Source organism: Pelobates fuscus, chromosome 4 (genome assembly GCF_036172605.1).
Source record: "Pelobates fuscus isolate aPelFus1 chromosome 4, aPelFus1.pri, whole genome shotgun sequence".
NCBI lineage: Eukaryota > Metazoa > Chordata > Amphibia > Anura > Pelobatidae > Pelobates > Pelobates fuscus.
The window spans coordinates 208400458-208415141 of record NC_086320.1 but is presented as its reverse complement, the minus strand read 5'-3'; the positions used below and the strand labels follow the sequence as shown (position 1 = coordinate 208415141).

The following is a 14684-nucleotide window of genomic DNA, read 5'->3' as shown; positions in this document are numbered from 1 at the left end:
CCCTGAGGACAGGTGTCAATCCATATCTGCCAAGTGACCCTATGTAGGGGGAACAGTCCCTATTCTGCTCTGTGTCAGTGTGTATCCGGGTCTCCGAGGACAGGTGTCAATCCATATGTCAAGGTGTCAATATGTCATATGTCAGGTGTCAATCCATATCCATTGTGATTTAGGAATGTTGGGTGATTTATGCCCTTTATGGATTAAAACCAGACTCTGCATCAACTGTGTAATTTTCCATGGTAGCTGTGTCCCCTTGAAACCACTTTTTCATCACTATTGTGGCCAGAAAGAGTCCCTGTGGGTTTTAAAATTCGCCTGCCCATTGAAGTCTATGGCGGTTCGCCCGGTTCGCGAACATTTGCGGCAGTTCGCGTTCGCCGTTCGCAAACCGAAAATTTCATGTTCGCGACATCACTATTCATAAGTAACAGCAGTATTGAGGTGTCACCCATAGAAAGTGCCAAGTATAAAAGGCTCAGGAAAATGCAGGTTTGTTTCAGTATAAATGCTTTTGTATTAATTGTGATGGTGGGTACATAATGAAATGTAATTTCTTCTTTCTGAATGTTATACTTATCATACTCCAAAATCACAGACTGTTTTAAATGAGCAAAAAAAGTTAAATTGTAATACTCATGGTTTGTTTTTTTCCATAAATGTAAATTTTACTTTAAATTCAATTTAAATTCCTGAAAATGTAAAGTTTAGTGCATAACGCTTACAGTCCTTCTGCACCAGTATATATTTATATACATGTTACGATGTTACGCTATATCACTGTCGATCTGTCCATCTGTCTATATCACACTATCTGACTGTCTGTCTGTCTGTCTGTCTGTCTGTCTGTCTGTCTGTCTGTCTGTCTGTCTGTCTGTCTCTGCCTGCCTATCTTTCAATCTAGCTATTGATTTATATATCTATTTAGATCTGCCTCTATCGCCTGTCTACAATAATGAATGAAATATCTACTTATCTGTACTATGTTATTGCCTGTTGGAAAGAGAAAATTAGGATTATGGTACTTTAATTTACTTTATATTGTTATTGCAGGTCATCAAAAGAATAAGGAACATCCTGGCCACAGATTATAATTAAAGAGGGAAGCGATAGGACACTTTTGGCCGCAAAACTTTTGTGAGTGTATTATTTAAAGTAAGTGAAAGATTTTCATTTTATATATATAATGCATGATTTATTTTTGCACCTTTTCTTTTTTTATATTTTAAAAATATTCTGAATTCTGTATTTTACAGAGGACTCATTACTCTTGGAACTAATTCTTTATAGTTTGATGTTAATGCATTTTTTATTTTCCATTTTACTTTCTTACTCTGCTTTTATCAGTTTAACTTATGTATGCCATGATTGTATTCGTTTATGTATATGTTTATGTTTCCATGTTATATGTCTGTTTCAGTGTCATAGTGTAGAGCTTTATATATTATGCAGTTGCTCTTTTAAAATTATTGTTTTATTATTATTTTTTTATTAGTATTATTACATCGTTTTTATTATATATTTTAGTATCCACTATCACTTTTGTTCTAAAATAGTTTTAATAACAATGTAGCAGGGAACTGTATTGTTTAGGGTGCTTGTATGGTTCATTTAACCCTCCTGATTTAAAAAAAAAACATGTGATATAAAATGTGCATTTAGTGAAGATAAAGCCAATGGTCAACAGATTTTCAAAACCTTCCTATTTCAAATGTCATTAATTGTTGTGTACTGTGCATTTCAATGGCTTCATAAAATTGTATCACCTTTTATAGTTATAAATAGTCAGTTATTACATGACTATTTAAATATCTTTATTTAATAGTTTTTGTAGGTTTTGGTAAAACACAGAAATAAACAGAAGGGGAAATATTAATGATAAGTATTACTATGGCCATTTGGGATGCATTTCAAGAAAGAATAACAACATTGGGTTCTTGGAGATCTTGCTGCAGGGAATGTTCCATCCAGGCTTCTGCAATTGTGTTGGTCTGTTTTAGCCCTTATAGTCTCCTCAAAGAAACACAAGAGAAATAGATGTTAGGAGAAAAAAGACAAGACCAAAAGGAGGACGATAACAAGAAGGGAAAATGAAAGAGGGTATGGCAGTCAGGATGTCTGGTAGGGTAGTGGCACAGGGGTGCTGGTAAAATGTATGATTTAGCATTTAGTAAGGTCAATCACAGGATTAAGATGATGTTGTACCTCAATACCCACTGACCAAGCTTCCTCATATACTCCTTATCAACCCACTTTAATGTATTATATTGTTATTAGGTAATTTGCATATATCAGTGCACAAACATATGGGTAAAGGGAACATTTGTGTTGTTTACATTGTCTCATCTAACGCAGTGTCAAACAGAAGGAATTGCGTTATATCGATGATTGTATAGATAGATTGGTAACAGTTTTCCAAACAATCAAGTAGAGTATGGATTGTTTAAATCTACACACAGGGATACCAGTAAGGTGAAACAATAAGGCAACTGGCTCAAGGGGAAGTAGTTGCCCCATAACCACCTTTATCCCATCCATGACTTATTCCCCAAATACCCTCACCTGTGGGTATGCCCACCATATGTGTTTCATTGTGCCTTTAGTGCTTCCACACCTCCAATACATTGGTGAGTGTTATGGCACAAATGTGTGTATTCTAGCTGGGGTTTAATACACCTTGAAATTAGTTTGTAGTTTGTTTCTTGTAGCGGGACGCTTGTGTGTGCGTGAAAAGATAATGTGAAAACTTTGAGCCATTCCCTTTCTTGTAGTGGCGATGGTAGGAAATTGTTCTACACATGGGCAAAGGGAAGGAGCTTAAAGTGAATAGAGTGTTGTGGTAGTTTACAACACATTGAGGATACCTTGGTAGACACCTGACTTTGGAAGCAGACAATTTTATATATATAAGGATTAAAAAATGTACAAATGACTAATATTTAAAGTGACCGTGTAGCCATAATATATGTGCATCAGCATTTTTTAATCCTTATATATGTGAGGATGAAATTAAAAAAGGGGTATTTAATTTAATGTGTTTATTCAATAGGACACAATTTAATAGACATTCATATGTTTCCAATATAATGATTTGATATGTGTATGATTTCGGTGTAGAATGAGACTATATAGAGACACAGGACTTTTGTTGTTATAATCCTCGGCTGAATGGAACGCAAAGTGCGTTCCAAAGACTCAGAACTCTAAATGGGTGCATGTTGTCGATTGAATGAAACGCGAGGTGCGTTTCAATTGCATCACATAACCATATGACTTGATACGTCACGACCCGGAAGTGACGCGATCCGGAAGTGATACAATCCGGAACTGAGACATCGATGGATAGGTGGAACGCAGGATGCGTTCCACGAAAAAAAGACCGCGAATCAGAGTATTTAAAGAACAAAATGGACTGGAGAACGTTAACCAAGCCAACTGAGGTAGCCATATCAGGCAAAACGCGTTTTGGCAACAAATTGGACATTTTATAAAGTATTTATTTCTATTTTCTTTTATCCATATGTTTAATAAATAATTTGGTTTTTATATCATTGGAGTTCCTGCTATTAATTGCTGGGAGAAGACCATACCACTCCAGAAATCCAGATAAGGTATCCAGACCAGGTACCCATACCGTCCACAGAGGGATTTGGATCACCCTTATAGATCCTAAAGCCATCCACACCAGAACCAGGTTATTTTTATGGCTCTACTCTTGTGAGTGCATTCATATATAGTGATATTTAAATATAGCTGTGAGTTATCTACACTATTGTATACCTCTCTGTCTTTGCAGCATTGCTGGACCAATTGAGAAGAGAGGAAAGTATATATTTTGCTCCACCTACTGTGTTTGTAGTTTGTGTATTAGTGGTGTTGGTTTAGGGGATACCACACGGGTGTTTAGAGCTTATTGCCACTATCAGATATACCATTTGTGTTTTTTCTTGCTCTGGGAAATTGTCTGCTGTAAAGCCTTGGGTCCTTTTTGCAGTCTGGCATTCATGTGGAACCTACCTTGACATGTACCACCTAAATAGAGATTGCTGCAGACCACAATCTGGCAGAGGTGTTCCATGATGGCAGTGGTCTCTTTCAGCAGGATAACGCTCCCTGCCTCACTGCAAAAATTGTTCAGGAATGGTTTGAGGTACATGACAAAGAGTTCAAGGTTGTTACCTTGGCCTTTAAGTTCCCTAGATCTCCATCTGATCCAAGGAGGCCCCACCTCGCAATTTTCAGGACATAAAAGATCTGCTGCTAATGTCTTAGTGCCAGATACCACCGAAACATTCAGAGGTCTTATGAAGTCCACTCCTCAACACATCAGAGCTGTCTCGGCAACACAAGAGGGACCTACACGATATTAGGCAGGTGGTGTTAATGTTGTGACTGATCACTGTATTTTCCAAATGTAATTCTCTTCCAAACTGATAATTCCTGGATTTTGGACAAACTAAAAATTAAAAATTAAAAAACGAATCAAAACTAATTTTTCACCCATGCACATCCCTATTACTGGGTGCATCGTAAGTGAGATATTATTTATCTAGCCAACAATGAACATTCTCATTTACACTGGAATATTTCTATGAAAAGGCAGACCCCCATAAAATAAATTAGTGCAGCAGTAAACACATTAATGCTCAGCAATTATAAAGATATACACCAGAAACTAAATATGTATTTAGCATTAATAACTGTTTTTAAAATTTAAGGAAAATATGACAACTGTATTTGGATAGCTTTAAAAGAAATGTTGAATGGTAAATGCAGATGCTGTCCGTAAAGTAACTGTGATATCCACCTAAACTAATATATGTAAATAACTATTCAGTGTATGGAAATATTATTTAAATGAAGGTATATGTTTTCAGTATATCTTTCAGAATAATTGGAAAACAATGGCTGATCGTAATTACATGTGAACCAGTAATATTCCAGGTACACCATGAATAATGGTCTCTTGAGAATAATTATTTTAGAGGCCTTACAGAGTACCGTAATTATTTTAATTTTCAGCAAAGGGTTAAAAGCTTGAAGAAAAGCAACATCTGTGTTTTGGATAATATAAACAGGCTAGCATTTATTCATGATTTGCCCTGTTTGCAAGAGAACCGGAGTTATGTTAATATAAGAAAATGCTATTGTTCTCAAGGTCAAGCACTATTTAATTAAGCCCTGAGTGAGTCTGCTCAGTCAGTAGCATATAGTTCACCAAATAACCCCCAGCTATATGTAATTAGAGCATTGCAATTCATATCAGAATTCCATAATCTTAGTATGCAATAACAACCCTTTATGAACTGTAATAAAATGGTATTATTATACAGTTGGGTGCAGCCAACCATCAACAGTGATTTCAAAGGAAGACTATAAAATGACCCGATAAATGCACAGCGGTAATGTGTAATAACAGAATAATTACACAGCAGTGATCTTAGAGCTACACTGTGGTACCCAAAGTAATTGTACAACATGTCTATACAAGATTGTATGCCCATTTCACTGATTGTACATCACACCTTTCTGCTCTAGGTGCTGGAATAGATAGACAATAAAAATAAAGGTAACATCGCTACACAATAGGAAAGTTATACAATATATTAGTAATGCATTCACCTGACTATGTTTTCAGATGAAAATGTCAGACACTGTTATTTTTCTCTCTTCCAAGCAATCTGATTATTATGTATCTATCAAAAAGTAAGTGTACCCTGATTGATCTACACTTGACATTTTTTCCATCTTACCATGGTTCCTTTTGAAGACAAGATGTTGTATTTTCCATGGTGACAGCGAAGGATAAGTTGCCCTCAGCTGTCAAAGAGGTAACTTCAATTTGAATCAGACAAGGCACATCTAATGATGGTGTGTATTGTATAATAAAAAAGGGAAAACACAGTACTTTAAATGCAAATATGGCACCATCTTCATTTAATAGCATAGGATAGCAAGCATACCATTCACTTCTCATATATAGTTATTAATTATTTTATTTATGCTATATCAAAACTGAAAGGAGATTGTGTGCCAGAAAGTTAAATCATGTAAATATTTAAGAGAATGCTCAGTGGAGTGTTTGTTAGAATTAATCTCCAGCCTTTAACTGCACTGACACAAAATAATTTACCAAAGAGGCTATTTATCAAGGCAAACGTTATGTTTAATTCATAATATCTTGAGCACAGCTCGTATTGCCTCATGCTATTTAATAAAACAGTTACCACTGCTTGGCCAACATATGCAGGTCTTTGAAGAGATATTTAGGATGCTGATTTTGATTTCAAGTTGTGTTATTGTTTGTGTACAAACCCCATGGGAGAGGTTTATCAAAGTATATTTCATTATGACATCTCCATTTAAGTTACCATTTTGCAGCTCGATGGTGGCTTCACTGTGGTCTACCAGGCAGGTTCCTTTTTTGCATGCTCCCGGCTTTTCTTCTAACCTTATAAAGTTTTACGAAGAGTAAGGGAGAAGTGATCAGTCATCAGTTCCTCCCACTGCTACCACCAGAAGAGGGGCAGTGAGTGTGGTTTGTTATGGTAATCTTTCTACTGTAATGCAGCACATTCTACGAGGACCTCATTGTTCGACTGGGCTCCTTAACAGAGTACTAGATGTCATGCCTTGATGGTGTTCCTGCAAAAATAACCTCCTCCCTAACAGTATAACTCTTTGTAACATTCTGATGCTCAAACCTTTCCCATGAACAGGATGTTTTGCCAGCCACATAAAATGTGGTGGGTGTGAACACAAACAACACAGACAGACATAGATATGGAAATCTGCAGGAAAGGTTATGACTTTGGTTCATTAGACTGTGGCTCTTCGGTTTTCCATATTATCACAGACACAACAGTTAAAGGGCTAGCAGCAGCAAATATATAGCACGTGCCACTAGCAGAATGCTCTTTTAAGTATGTACTAGACTTACGAATAGGTGAAAAATTTGGTTTGTCTGAATCATTTTGTGTAAACCAAATTTCATCTGCTGAGCAGTTCATTTGTATTTTGGACAATAAATGTAGTTGTTTTTTTTATTTGTTATTTGGACAAATCAAATTACACCTACTCAAGATTTATTTATCTGGTTTCCAACAGTTTAAGCAGACAATGCAGCACTATAACTACTACTATTGTCACTGAAGTACTTTTGGTGCCAGGAAGGATTAGTCAGCAGCCTCTCCTTTGGCAGGAATGAGTGTAACCAATTATTTAGAATGGTTTGACCTTTTTCTTTGTAATTCAATATATGGGTATAATAGAGGATACAACTACAACTCACAGGGTAAAAGCTATAAATTGGGCTGCTTCACACTCAAAACAAGCATCTTGGTACAAAGTACAAAAATTCAACAAAAGATGTAGTGTCAACACTCCTTTCGTAAAAATAAGATAAAATGAAATGTTAGTAAATCACTTTATTAACCCCTTAAGGACCAAACTTCTGGAATAAAAGGGAATCATGACATGTCACACATGTCATGTGTCCTTAAGGGGTTACAAACTCCCACAATACAGAAAAGGGTTCTATAAAATCAAGTGGATTAAAGGTATGTGCCGATCAAAAGACGTGTGTATATGAATTATGTAGCAAGAAAGTTGTAAATCTGCTACAAAAAGTATATAAAGTTGCAGTAGATAAACACACTTTAGACCAGGCTTCCCTCAACTCCGACCCTCCAGATGTTGCTGAACTACAACTCCCCTGATTCTCAGCCTATCTATTTCATGCAACATCTGGAGGGCCAGAGTTTGGGGAAGCCTGCTTTAGACTTTTGTGTAAGTGATAACCCAAGGGGATATTCCATTAAGCGGTGCAAACAGCAAAATTATATTTGTGCTAATAAGCCAATGATGATAAAAGGCCAGGGGTAGGCACATTATATAAATAAGGACCACTATAGAAATAAAACAGTATCTGAAAAGCACATCAATCAACTAACGAAAAAACCTAAATATTACAATTAGTCTACATAAGCAATCTCAGTCAAGTCTAATATACCTGTCCATGGGGGGGCCCCACTACAGATTCTGAGGATAATAGGAGTTGAATATAAAGATGCTTGCACGCTAATGCTATGATGGACCAGCTCAAACCTCACTGGCGGTAGTGGGCACCGTGGTCCAACGAAAATGACTTGTGTATCCACACAAGCAAGCGATGCCGACGCCACACACCAGTATGGGGAGCATGCCAATCAGGGAACCTGAATGTAACCGCAGCTAGTAACTTCAAAAAAGGCCACTGTTGTCTTAAAGAGAGAGCACACTAAAATGGTATAAAATATATGGAAACAAAATTAAGAGACCTCAGGTCTACATATTTAATCTTTTTTACCTTTTTCTTGGCCTCTCTCAACTTATACTAAGACAGTCAGCCAGATGCTCCCGTGCTTAGGAACTTCCATTAGTTCTCCTGAGGTAATCACTGCAGCACAAAGTTAGTTCATTAGTTGAGAGTAAGAATCATCACTCTTAGCCAAAGAGTTTGGCTTTGCAGTGCTGGCATTAGTGTTCAGCTCTCTATAATGGAGGTGTGGAGCTGTGCTTGGTGGACCCTAGTGAGATTGTAAAATGATTAGACTCCTATTGAGAGGCCACCAGGAAATGTACTCCTTGAACCCCCATCAGCCCTACAACATACCATAGTGGTTTTTGGTGTGTTTGTTTTACTTATCTGAGAAAAATGTACAGAGTGTTCCCCTTTTTCTCTTTACTGTGATTGAAAGTCATGTCATTCACAATCACACCATACATTCTAAATCAACAAATGACTGAATGGCATGGAAGAATAATATCCATCGTGCAATTCAGGAGTCGTTTGAGTTGGTAATTTGGAGATTCCGTTGTTCAATATTTGTGGAAACTTCCAAACTGACCAAAGTCCATTCTATATGTAAAACCCAGTACTGTTATCTACTTATATCTACATTTTATACTAATGTCCGTGTTGTATATTCACCTACTGAGGTCCTGTTTTCCAATGCTATGTACTGTTCCAACTTCATTATGCTGAGTAGAACAAAACAATAAAGACAAATTTAACACAAACTGAACACATTTCACACAAATTGCAGTTTGTCTGAATATGAACACACTAGTTTAGTATGCACTGCCTTAACCAGGCAAAAAAAAAGAGTGGAATCCGGGACATATTCCTAAATGTGTCGGAACATTCAGTTTATTTCCAGCTTATTTGCTCCTCATTTAACATACTAGTTCAGTAATTCTAGTGCAAATATGGAAACTGCTTTTGTATAGCAGCGTCTAATAATACCTTATTTATTGAACTAATATCCTACTTACGGGATGACCTTTTGTTAGCAGAATCTCTTGTTATCAGGTCAGAAGCAATCTGAACCACAAGAATGAAACATACTTGTTAGAGATATGCATCAGTATATAACTACAAAAAAATAATAGCTTTAGCGGACATATCTATAGATCATGGCAATGTAGGGTAGCCAGTAATTCAAATAGTCACTGAGAGAAAAGAAATAGCAAAGGATACAGAGAATATATATATATACTTACATGAGCCATACACATACAGGGCTACACAAACATAAAAAATTAAGCCCTGAAGTCAAGCTCTCACTGCTCCTGGGTGGCAACAATGACTATAGTACACATTAGCTCCAATGCACACAATAAAAATACAAAGAAAAAAGTTACTTGCACGCTATTCCAAATCTCTGTGCACATTGAAATACCTGGAGGTTCTTTTAGTATTATTCCAATGGCCATTAAAGTGTAAGCTCACCTTCCACGTTAACCTCCTAGGTGAGTCCTACACTAACAATTATCTTGCTGCTTTCAGCCAAAAGGCAAAATCTCTAATAAGACAGAGAGGAGTCTTTTTCTAAACTAAAATTAGACATATAGAGCTATATAAGGCTATTCAAGAAAATATGTAAATAACATATCAAGTAAAAATATATGTGAGTGGTTTAAAATAATTATAAAATAATGACTAATGAATACTTTGTTCGTGTACTGATTAGGCGAACATCACATCCTTGTAAATTAAGCTTCTGGTTGAATCAACAGGATAATATTACATTTTCATATTATATTATGAATGTATTAAGTATCTGTAAGCTTGGGTGGAAATAATATATAGAGAGGGTCCTTGTACAAAAAGTTATTTGCCCCACCCCCGCCCACCATTTCCCCCCTAGTCCAAGGGTGGTTAAAAGGTAGATTATCAAGTGTCATACAACCCCCATGTTGCTTTGCCAGCTGGAGATCTACAATTTTCCCATTATTGTAGCTCTGTATTTGTGAGAAGTGTATGTGTATTTGAATGCAAGCATGTTTTTTTATGGAGTATGTATGTTTGAATGAAGGGGTGTATTTGTGAGTATTGTTGGCTTTTGAATGCAGTTGTGTATTTGGATGTACTGTTGCCATTTGAATGTAGTGATACATTTTTTGCAGTGTTGACAGTTGAATGCAAATTATGTTTATGTGTATTGTAGAGTTTGTATTTGAACATAGAGGTGTGTTTATATGTAGTTTGATGTTTGAATACAGGGACGTATTTGTATGCAGTGTTGGCGTTTGAAGGCTGGGATGCATGCCCTGCCACATATACAGATACAGAAACTGACACACACACACACACTAATGAAGATATGCTCACATAAACTCAGGTACACAGAGACACACAGGTATGCATACACACTGACACACGGTCATATGTCAGCTGGGATTTTGAACACCTTAGCAGATGTTGCCTAAATAAAACCAAAAAGAGAGAGAGAGCTGAGACATTTTAATCAATGCAATTAGTGTTTAGGATTCTTTTTTTTCCACAAATCAGCTTAAAGTGGAGGAGAATACAAAATATAATAATCCAAAGTTCAAAGCCAAAAGTCCAATAACCAGTAAGCAATGGAAGAATGAGCAAATCCTAATAGCACAGTCAAACTGTGAGTCCAAGTAATTAAGTCAATGAAGTCCACAGTCCAGAGAACAAACCTTTTATCTGTAGCCAAATTGTAACCACTATAATCAGGGCAGTAAAGAATATCAAATCCAAGGTACAGCCTGAAGTCTAGAAGACAAGAAAATCAGTCCAGAGACTAAATTATTTTATTTTAAAGGAGCGTAAAGGAGTCCGGTGTACACCCAGGAGCCCAGAACAGTAACGGTGGAGAGAGCAGACTGCTTTCACAGGAACAGCAGTAATTACATGCACCACACAATTCAGACACAATAACAGTGCATAGGACCTCTATCAGTGTGTGTTTAAATACCCTGGCATTCACAATCATTTCAAGTATACATAACGTTAAAGATGCAGTTCTCAATTACATACCTAGTACATACAAGAAACATTACAGCTCCCTCAAGGAGTACATGGAGCTGGTTTAGTTAAACAATTTAGGTAAATTGGGCCATGAATATTAAAATTAGGTACTTGATTTTGATCAGAACCATAACCTTTCCAATCGATTGAGATATTCCAGACATCTATATCTCAGTCTGGAATCTAATACTCTCCCCCCTCATATTATTCATTGTCAAGAATAACAGCATTAGGTGGAGGTAAATCAGCATGTCTTTCGAAAGAGTCAATAGTGTATAACCGACACTATTAAAAGATAATTGTTTGGAGGGTATTTTTTAAACTGTCGATATTAAGAAGGACAACGTGTCATATTTTGAATTGGATAACAAAATAGAAGGAAAGTCGAGGCACTCCAAGGTACAAATCAGGCAATTTTATTGAACCCACTCCATCGCAACGTTTCGACCTACACGGTCTTTGTCAAGCTACTAAGTGCATGTATACATTCATTTTTATAGGAATACAAGTGATTAACAATTAACAAGATCCCATCAAACAATTAGTTAAAATTACATCCAAATACAACCCCCAGACTGGCCACATTGATAGTAAAGGCTAACAGCTGTGTCACGAGTGCAAATTAACTCAATTGGGAGCTTTCTCAACAAGTACCATCCCTGGGATATGGAAACAAAATTGGAAAAAAAATAAAATAAAAATAAAAATTAAAAGGGAAATATCGCAGTAATAAACAATAAAATGAATCAAAGCCAGATCGAGTCCAATTTCTTCAAGCATTACTATTAATAACTTTAGTATGATAATATTTGATTCGCTGACACAGATAATATAGAACATATACATGTGTAAAAAAAGGAGAAAAGAACATATATAAAAGTGATAAAGAATCAGTATATGTGTTCCAAAAGTTATATATACACACATATACACACATAAAGAAACGTGTTGTATATAAGAAAAGTCTACAGAATTTGGATAGACAGTGTACATGTTAATAGACAGATTCCAAAGCTGTGAATAGTTCTAGTTCATAATTATATTTTAAGTGTTGAATTGTATTATATGAAGTATCACAATAAAAAGTAACTATATAACCAAATATAAAAAGCAGGTGTGAAACCCATTATTCTAAGATAAAGTGCATAAAGTGAAAAAACTATCATATTATAGAATTTATTCAATAAATCTATCAGAGATCTATATTAAGTAATCAAAGTCATTACATTTTCTATGATTAAATTATTAGAATATAAGAGATAAAGACCTGACTGGTCCAGAATTCATTTATGTGCATTTAGTAGATATGTCCCCAGCACCAATATCACAGATTAAGAATAATCTGCAAAAACAAAAACATAGTTAAAATCCAAAAGTTAAAACCAATATGACAATGTCTATAATAACGGATTGAGATCATAATAATTAGGGCCTATTGAAGTCAGGGTTTTAAATTCCCTAATTTCCAGTGAGCTTCTCTGAATAATAGCCTTATGTGTGTCCCCATTAAGTGACTGTTTAACTCTATGATGTAATTAATCCTGTCCAACATCACTATAACACCACCCCTTTTAAGACCAAATCCTGCTTTAGTTGAAATGTGTTTAAGGCTTTATATTGTGCTTTTATTAAATTATTAGGGTGTGCATATGCTCAGGGCCGCCATCAGGGCATGACAACCACAACGGTTGTCATGGGCCCGGCGGTCCTGGGGGGCCCGGACTGCTCAGGTCGTCCGGGCCCCACATTCAGTGGGAACATACCGGGTCGCAGGGGGCCCTGCGACCCCGGTATGTTCCCACTGGGCCAGCCTCTTCTCCTGGGGGGCCCAGCAGCCGGTCACCTCAGGGCCCCCCAGAGGCTGGCCCTGCTGACACCCGGCGGGCGCGCGAGGGAGCACTCTCCTCTGAGTGCTTCCTCTTCAGCTCCCTTGCGCACCGTACTGATGCCGGAGCCGGAAGATGACGTTACTTACATCATGACTCACCAAGTTAATAAAAGTTTCAACAGCATGATTAGCAATAGATGGATTAAAGGAACTTTTATATCACTTAATCTTAATATTACATTACATGGGGTATTCAGATCAGTAGAAAGCAGCGGTTTACTAAAGAACACTTTTAACTTCACATAACGGAAGAACCATCTATTGCTAATCATGCTGTTGATACTTTTATTAACTTGGTGAGCAGTTAACAGTTCACCAAGCAGTTAACAAATAAATAAGTAACCAATTGTATATTAGTAAACTAGTCTCATATTAGGAACAATGAAAAAATGTCAGCTCGGAAATAGGAAATTCAGCCTCACTTAATCAAAAATATTTAATAACTTGTCTATGTACTGTGGCATATGAGCTAATCAAAGGATTTCTGGAGATATAACTGGTGTTTTGTTTTTGGTGAAAAAGCATTCTTGGGTAGAGGGCTGTGACCCTTGGGCTTTGTTTGTGCTCTACTAGCCTTGGAAATGCAACAGCAAGACAAGACAACGTTTAGAAAAAGATATGACCAGTTGTAGACATGTCTACCTACATCAACACAAACTCTTTCTATCAAACAGTAATCTTTTTAAAAATAAGTATCAAGGATGGTGGAATAATATACTTAGTATTTATAGTCCCACCTGGTAGGATTAAAATCCTTACAGAAAATAACCCAACAGTGTTCCTTCTGACATCATGTCTGGATCCCCGTCTAAAGTGGTTAAACTCAATCTAACAAATTATACTAAATAAGCTTCCACCAGACATTAATAGTCATGATATTATAACAAAATATGCTCACTACACACCTGGTATGGATTATTTACTGTCTCCAGAGATGTTTGAACTGTTTCATTTATGTTCATAGTTTGCACTAATTAACGTGATTTGAGAAACAAAAGGTTTGATTAGAGATTTCTTAATGCATGTCAACCAGAATGAGAGAGCAGGTAATATAACATAATTTTATTTTATTTTAAGCAGATGCATAAAATGCTGTGCATCATGCAGAGCAATTTTGCTAAAATTCAGATGAAATGTTTACCAAAATTAACTGCAAGGTATTAATTTATGTTCATCTAGTCTCAAACAGAGATGTTTCCAAGTTTAATTATTTAGTATGATATTTTCAATCAGTAAACAGAAAATTGTAAAGATATCAATTTATATATAATTCTAGTGCACGCTGTTTTATTTAACAAAATTGCATACAGTAAAATGTTGCTAAATACTACTGTATTGTGCATGTTGGGTTTGAATAAGGAAATGAATAAGAAAGCAAACACCATAGACTTCTAACAATGATCTGCATGTAAAAATATATATGACTATAAAATTATAAATCACAAAAATCTTATGTTGTCTTGTTACCCTGAG

General features: G+C 36.2%; 1 protein-coding gene across 2 annotated transcripts in view; it reads left to right on the top strand.

The window, feature by feature from the left end:
• LOC134608777 (poly(rC)-binding protein 3-like) overlaps nucleotides 1-14684 on the top strand; it is a 1002469-nt gene that overhangs the window by 375363 nt on the left and 612422 nt on the right. For both annotated transcript variants that reach the window (XM_063451876.1, XM_063451872.1), the window contains exon 3: nucleotides 1054-1155. The gene's annotated coding sequence lies outside the window, so the exon portion shown is untranslated. The remainder of the gene's footprint in view (nucleotides 1-1053; nucleotides 1156-14684) is intronic.